Source organism: Peromyscus eremicus, chromosome 8a (assembly GCF_949786415.1).
Source record: "Peromyscus eremicus chromosome 8a, PerEre_H2_v1, whole genome shotgun sequence".
NCBI lineage: Eukaryota > Metazoa > Chordata > Mammalia > Rodentia > Cricetidae > Peromyscus > Peromyscus eremicus.
Window position 1 is genome coordinate 82,248,762 of NC_081423.1, and position 8,339 is coordinate 82,257,100.

The window sequence follows — 8,339 nt, forward strand, 5'->3', positions numbered from 1 at the left end:
TATAGAAGACCCTGACATAAATCCATACACCCATGAACACCTGATATTTGACAAAGAAGAAAATATATACAATGGAAAAAATAATGCATCTTCAACAAATGGTGCTGGCTTAAGTGGATGTGGGCATGCAGAAAAATGCAAAAAGATCCATATCGATCACACTGTACAAAAACAAAGTCCAAGTGGATCAAAGACAAAGATATAAATCCGGTTACACTGAGGCTGATAAAATAGAAAGGGGAAGTAGCCTTGAATGCATTGGCACAAGACTCTGACATCGTGCTGGAAATAGGAAGTCTCCTGACAGACACACCAAGAAAAGCTTGCTCAAAAGAGATTTCAAACACAGCCTGCAATGACACATGTTACCAACAAGACAACAGCTCCTATTAATGTCACTCCCTACGGAGACAGTGGAGGGGACACAAATGCATTCAAGAGGAAGGGAATCCACTCACTAGATGTATGCTCCTAGGTCATCACTAGTTCTGAGAAAAGGTCTTCCTGCTCTCCTTATGGGGAAGTCTTTGCTGGTATTCAACAGCCTCCCTCAGAATGGATAGTTTTCTGGCAGTCCCCTTGGTAGTCATCCAAGGGATAGTGGATATAACACATGCATAAATACACAAAGTCTTCCTTGGTGTATGAATGTGTGATGGTGAGAAGGCCTATTATGTCCCATTAATATTCACGACACCATTCTTTCCAATTAAAAAGTCCAAATTAGTGAAAAAGAGATGCAGAAACAATGTTGTGCACACATTTGAAGACAGAAACATAGCTCGAGAGAAAATTCAAAGTTGGAAACTGAACGTGGAATGCACCAGAGGTCAACAATCAGGTGTTGAAAGGACACAATACTAAGATGAAGAGCGTGGTATCATGGGATTTGCATCTTTGGAAGTACACACAAAACTGAGATTTGGCATATAGTCTATTATGATGGGAAAAGGACCTTGGGAAGGATTGAAGAAGGACTTGGTGGAAAGAAGGTTCTCCACTAGAGGACAGATCAGCACACAGGACAAACTGGATAGAGCAGTGAGGGTCCAAAGAAATTCACACCTTGGGAACATTGCTGGGAACACACATGCATTCAAATGGATGGTTAGAAAAGCTGGTGCTCCTTCTCCAACACTCATAGCTTGAGTTGTACATGCTAATAGGTTCATATCTCCTCCTTAAATTTCTCTCCATGGTCAGAGAATAGCACAAAGGGGTGATTCTGTGCTTGGTCCTCATGTAATCCTGTCCTAGTGGGAGAAAGATCCAGAAGGAATATACGAGTACTCAAGTGCTATTTTATCTCAGATCTGAGACTTCATTACCAAAGAAGCTAATAGAAAAATAGGTTTATGACCACTCAGAATTTCAGCAGACTTGAAGGCATGTACTTTATGGATGTAGACACCAATGTGGGCAGCTGAGCACAGCGCTGGAACAAGAGTTCTGATCACACAACTAAAGACACCATACTGAGGCAGGGATCAAGAGAGAAAGTTAGAAAGCCTGAAGAACCCCTAAAGGTAGCCAAAGATATACCCCTGCAGCAAGCCAGAACTCCTAATCCTTTCTGGACCATTCCACGATGGAAGATTGAGAATTCTTATATACCTCTGTTTAGGGGACACCAATCACTGAAACACCAAGATTGAAAATGTTGAATAGACTGCTGTGGTCGGAATATTCATGGTGGAGAGAAGTCCTTACTGTGTCCCTGCTGTGGGATGGTCTGTATGTCAAATGTGTTGCTGATTAGTCAATAAATAAAACACTGATTAGCCATTGGCTAGGCAGGAAGTATAGGCGGGACAAGGAGGAGAATAAAGCTGAAAAGTGGAAGGCTGAGTCAGAGGGACACTGCCAGCCACCATGATGACAAGCCGCATGTGAAGATGCCAGTAAGCCATGAGCCATGTGGCAAGGTATAGATTTATAGAAATGGATTAATTTAAGATATAAGAACAGTTAGCAAGAAGCCTGCCACGGCCATACAGTTTGTAAGCAATATAAGTCTCTGTGTTTACTTGGTTGGGCTATGGGACTGGCGGGTGAGAGAGATTTGTCCTGACTGTTGGCCAGGCAGGAAAACTCTAGCTACAAATGGCGCCCAACATGGGGCAAGAGTTTCCACCTAAAAACTGAGAAAAAAGATTCTAAAACAGAACTAAAAAGAGTTCCTAATTGTCTTTCTTAAATGAGTGGCAGCTGCTGGTTTGAGCTCCTGGTGGGTTCCTAGCGTGCGCACTCGACCTGCCCTATGGCAGGAATGAGGCCTCTGCAAGTGGCACATTAAGCTGCTTGGTAGATTTAGCCTTTATTAGTACAAAACAAAAAAAGAGGTTTCTGGGCTACATGCTTCTTGGATAAAAACATAGACCCAAGATAGCTCCCAGAGCTGGTGGTAAAGTAGCCATGTTGGGAAGCTGAGGTGGGTAGAGCCAGCGGCCACAGCTGCTGCAGTTTAAAGCAATAGATTCACAATAAGACAGATTCAGATGTAATAGTTTACAATGTGTGTAAAATATATGTAGGCTTGAAAGAGACAAAAAACAATGTGTGTAAAATATACGTAGGCTTGAAAGAGACAAAAAAAGTGTTATATAAACAAATACATAGTTTTAAAAAGTAAAGTCTTTAAAGAGACAGTAAAATTAATATAGAAAATAAGCCACGTAAAGATGAATATTACACAGAGAATCTGGATTGTGTTGTCTTTGGGATTCTTAACTGCATAGAGATATTTGATTATAAAGGAAGCTGAGTTAAACCAATATGTATAATTTTAAAGATACCTTGACTTCAAAATTTGGATATAAGAATATGTTGCTTTGGAAAGAAGACTCTGCTTTTGTTCCCACAGAAATCCAGAGGCTATGGATTTGTTCCAGATTAAGATACATCAGGTTTGACCAGCCAAGACCCCCTGAAAGGTCTCTGATGACACCATGGCCCAGATGATCCAACATCCAGAATGATTTGAAGGCAACTGGCTCAGACAATACAGCCTCATGGACTACTCCATAATCCTAAAATTTTCTTTGTGTCCCCATAAGATACAGCACCCCCCTCCAGCAGGAAGTAGTAAGAGAAGCTACGCCCAAATTCCCAAATTATATGTAATTTTACTTTGTAAGGTTAAAACCTTCCTTTTTAAAAAAGAAAAGGGGAAGTGCTGTGGGATGGTCTGTATGTCAATTGTGTTGCTGATTAGTCAATAAATAAAACACTGATTGGCCATTGGCTAGGCAGGAAGTATAGGCGGGACAAGGAGGAGAATAAAGCTGAAAAGTGGAAGGCTGAGTCAGAGAGACACTGCCAGCCACCATGATGACAAGCCGCATGTGAAGATGCCAGTAAGCCATGAGCCATGTGGCAAGGTATAGATTTATAGAAATGGATTAATTTAAGATATAAGAACAGTTAGCAAGAAGCCTGCCACGGCCATACAGTTTGTAAGCAATATAAGTCTCTGTGTTTACTTGGTTGGGTCTGAGCGGCTGTGGGACTGGCAGGTGTCAGAGATTTGTCCTGACTATTGGCCAGGCAGAAAAACTCTAGCTACAGTGTCCCAAAGAAGGTGTACTAGAGAAATAGAAGAAATGAAGATCCATGACACTTGCAGTTGGGTGTTTGTAGAACAGTCACATTTAATAAAGCAGAGGAAGATCTCCAGTTGCCAAGATCATGGCAATGGTCGAACAGGTTCAGAGTTACAAGGTGAGAGTGTCTAGAGTGCATACAATATTAGGGAATGTGTTCATTTCAGAGATGTGATGTTAGGTGTGGGGCAGCCTGTTTGTTGGACAAAAGCAGCAACAGTGGTAAGGGAAAGAGTTTTGTAATGGCCTTGCAGGGTGTGAAGACAGTTGATCTCCATTGTGGGTATTTCACACTTTAGGAGAGAAGAGTCAGAGAAATGCTCAAGAGCATGATTATCAAGGGAACACTGGCCAGGAATAAGCGTCCCTGGGGCAGCTGCTCCTCCATCAGTCTAGCAGCAGTTGGAGCCACAGCAGCAGGGTTGGCAGCAGCAGGGGCGGCAGCAGGTGGTCCTGCAGCAGGTGGTCCTGTAGCAGGTGGTCCTGCAGCAGGTGGTCCTGCAGCAGGTGGTCCTGCAGCAGCAAGGCTGGCAGCAGCATGGGCCACAACAGCACTGCATGGTGTCAGAGGCTGGAGGGTCTGTCTTTCTGGGTTTGCAAGTAGGTGGGTTGGACAGTTTGGGAGCCTCCCTGCCCAGGCCTGCTTTTATACCCTGCTGAGGGGCTGCTGTCCTCAAGTCCTGCCTCCTGCTGCTTGGCTAGTCAACAAATCATCAAATGAGGCAAGATCCTTTGCCTGATACATATTCAAGGTGAAGGCAATACAATCTTTCCTAGTTCCTGATGGGTGACTTAATGGGTACCCTTACAGAGCCCTATGAAAGTTATTTCAGTTGTCTTTTCCTTCTAAGAGAGCAGTCACCTGAAGTTCTATGTACTCGAGTTCTATATTTCAGAGCTAGCTATCTTCCCTTCATTCAGGAGTATCAGATTTGATGATATTCAACTTCCTTTGTTAGGATTCAATGGGACCTCTGTTGAGCCCAAGGGCAAGTGCTTTAAGACATCTTCCTTGTAAAGAATCTTCACCTGACATTCTGTGTTCTCACACTCTCTGTTTCAGAGTTGGTTTTTCAGCATAGCTTGCCTACCTTTGCTAGTGTTAATTTTCATTAGTGTGCTTTTGAACCTTAAAAACCAGAGGCCTTCAGGACCTGACCTTTCCTGGATGGCTGTTCTTAATCCAAATGGTGTTCAACATAGCTTCCCTTCATAATGCTAATGATTAGACTACAGAGCAAAGAATACCCATGAGACCTTTCGATTATGGAACTCTTCCCAACCAAAGAAGAAAGACCATGACAGACTACAGTGGATGACCACAGAGCCTATCTGTGATTTCTTGTGATAGGTATCCAATATGGACAGGTACAAATTCTCAGTCTACAGTTTGAGACATGGAAAGCGGAATCCAAATAAAGCCTTTAAGCCCTTGAAGAAGTAGTTTCAGAGGTGTGCCTAGAGTGTGCAGAAGCTACAGCAAAAGCAGTACAGCTAACTTTCCTTGAGGCTCAGTTACATCCCCTCTAGCTCACAACACATTTCAATGGGATGTCAAAGTTCAGATCTCTAAGGAGTCTATTGAGTTGTGATTCTAAGATTATTTCAGTTAGATATGATAAACAAGAAGCTATGGTGTCTAATGCACCATTCATTAGCTGTACAGGGTGACAGGTAAATCTGATAAATAATCTAGGGACTGCTCGACCTCTGCTGTGCTGAAGAATAAAGTCTAGAGAAGCCAGGACATTGTCTGTGGACTACAGTATCTGCAAGCAAGAGGCGAACACTAAATCCCATAGATCATATCGATCAATGAAGAACACTAATCAAATACTTGTTTTACCATGAGTTGATACTAGGTCTGGGAAAATATCTGTCTTCTTGGCTTTGAAGTCTGTTAATCAACATCATTGGACCGGGGCTCTAGAGCATTTGATCAAAATTCCTGGAATCCTTAGTAGACACAACTGGTATGGAAAGACTTCATTTACAGACAATGTATGAGGCAGAGGTATTCTGGTCATGGGTTCTGACACACTACCTCACGCTCTGCTGTCCAAACCCAGAGGACAACTGCAGTATTGCATTATCATTTCTTGAAACCTTGGTAGATGGGCATTTGGCAATGGATATGTTTTGGGACTGGAGAGATGGCTGAGCCCTTTAAAAAATTTCCTGTTCTTCCAGAGGACTAGAGTTACGCTCACAGAACACTTCACTGTGTCTCAAAATGCCTGTAACACTCCATGAAACAGATCTTCCTCAACTTTTATACTTAGCAGACATCTGTATTCAAATGTGTTCATACATACTTATATACCCATTTTTTTATGAAAAAAGATATGAGAGGCAGAAGGGTCACTGGTTGTGGGTTCAGCACACACTAAACCAATAAGCATTGATATGTTCCTCTTCTTTAAGTAGAATACACTAATACTTACAACTAAGGCATTCAAAGATGAATGAAGTTTCTGAGCTGCCCTCTTCATGATCCATTAGGGAATATGTGTGCTCTTTCGTGTAAATCCAGGGTCTGTGGATTTGGAGGTCTTGAATACAGATGTGAGCAGACTCTGTAGATACGGTTAATGTGCTGGTAATGACAGTGGTTTTTTGTTTTTTCAACATAACTTGAGGGTTTTGATGACAAGAGGGACAAGTGTTAAAAATGAATGGATAAATACAAAATGGCTTCCATATCTGCATGATACTATGATTGTAAAAGGGACTATTCTGTAATATTAATATTAATTGATAAAATAAAACTACAAAGCATTGAAAACAAGAAGCTGAAGCAACATTGTGCACAAGTAGAAGATGCAAGTATGGATAGTGATATTTCACCACGTTGGTGGACAGTGAATTCGAAATTGTCCATGAACCATGACAGCTTCGATATGTTATGAAAAATGTGTTGACTGACATGAGTACTGAGATGTGGCACATGGAATCATGGATTCTGAGCTGACGGGAGGAAACATAGTCCTGAGGTTTGACATCAAAAATACTCATGTGATAAATGACCCTTGAAAGAGTTGAAGGGAACTAAGGAAGTGACTAATGGCAAGGAATGACTTCCTTACATACTGCCACACGGAGTAGGACAACCGAGGTCATCCGTGACCCAAACCACTCACTCATGGCTTCTGGTACATGGCGAGGATACATTTGCCTGCAAAGGGAAAGAAAGGAGAGCACATGCTCACAGGCTCTCTCACTGCTTGAGCTCTATGTTCCAGTAGTATTGACTCTCCTATGTAAAGTTTCCTCCACTGTCATAAAATGTTAGGAAGGAATGGTTTTATGCGCATGATCCTGAAGTCAATTTATACTAGGACAAAGGTGCAGAAGAATCATCTGCTGTCTGACGTGCTTTTCTGTTGCTGTGATAAGACACCATAACCAAGGCAATTTAGAGAAGACTGAGTGCATTGTGGCTTCCCTTCTCAGTGGGCTAGAGTACACGAACATCGTGTTGAGAGCGCATGACAGGAGGCAGTCAGGCATTGCTGTGAGCAGGAGCTGAGAGCTCACACAGGACCACAAAGCAGAGAATGCTAACTGGGAATGGCGTTTGGATTTTGTAACCTCCAAGCCTGCCCCCATGACACTCCCTCCTATAAGGCCACACCTCCTAATCCTTCCCAAAAAATTCTACCAGGAGACCAAGTTTTCACATCTATAGCTCCGTGGAGGCCTTTCTCATTCAAACCATCAGAGCTGCATTTCAGAAATTAGCTACTGTCATTTACTCATCTTTCAAAGATGAACTCAATGTTTCTAGAGATGTGGGCAATGAAAATGAAATGATGAGACATGAAGCTTTAATGTGTATTCCTACAGTGTTCAGTTTTATTTAAGGTATGTGAAAGCCTTCACTTTTGAAAATATTGCAAAGTACAAACTGTGACATGGGCATGAGATGAGAGTTTACAGATTGCAGAGAAAGAGTGGAGGTTGTGGACATTTTAGTTCTGATGTCCAGTCAAAAAAGGAGCTATTTCAAATTGAGTGACCTCATCATCGTGAGGAAGTTGGAGCACCTCTGTGCGTCAAGGGTAGGAGACCACATTGACCATTAGATGACACACTGTTGCCATCCTGACCTTTTTAGTCAGTTTTTTTTTATTGTGCATGGGGAAGTAGTAAGGCAGACAGTCCAGTATGAACTTAGAAACCAAGAGATCAGAAGTCTCCAGATAGGAGCTTGGCGGCTGCATTAGTGTCTTGTCCTGATCCTGTAATAAAATAATTAGACAGAATCTCTCATGGAGCAGAGATTTATTCAAGTGCAGGCCTTCAGTTTGGAGAAGTTAAGGCAGTAGTAACTTGAAGTGGCTGTTCATATGATATTCACAGTCCAGAAGCACAGAATGAGTGTGAGCTACCAGCTGCTTTCTCTACTTTATACCATCCAGATCCTCATCTGGGGAGTGATCTTTCCCACAGTTAACTTGGTTCCCCCCAAGTCAATTAACCCAAGGCACGCTCAGAGGTTAAGTCATTCCTCATTAGGTATTCCTATAAGCTCATTTCCTAGGCAACTCAAGTACCCATGAGGTTGACAATTAACATCAAGCATCACAGTGGCTCTTCAAGGTGAGTAATCCAGAACAGCAGACATCTGGCCACTGGCACACCTGTGATACCTTCTCTAGTAATGCTGATAAACCACACAGCGTAACCAGAATAAGAGAAGCAGTTGGGTGGGGTGGATTCTACGACACTGTATGC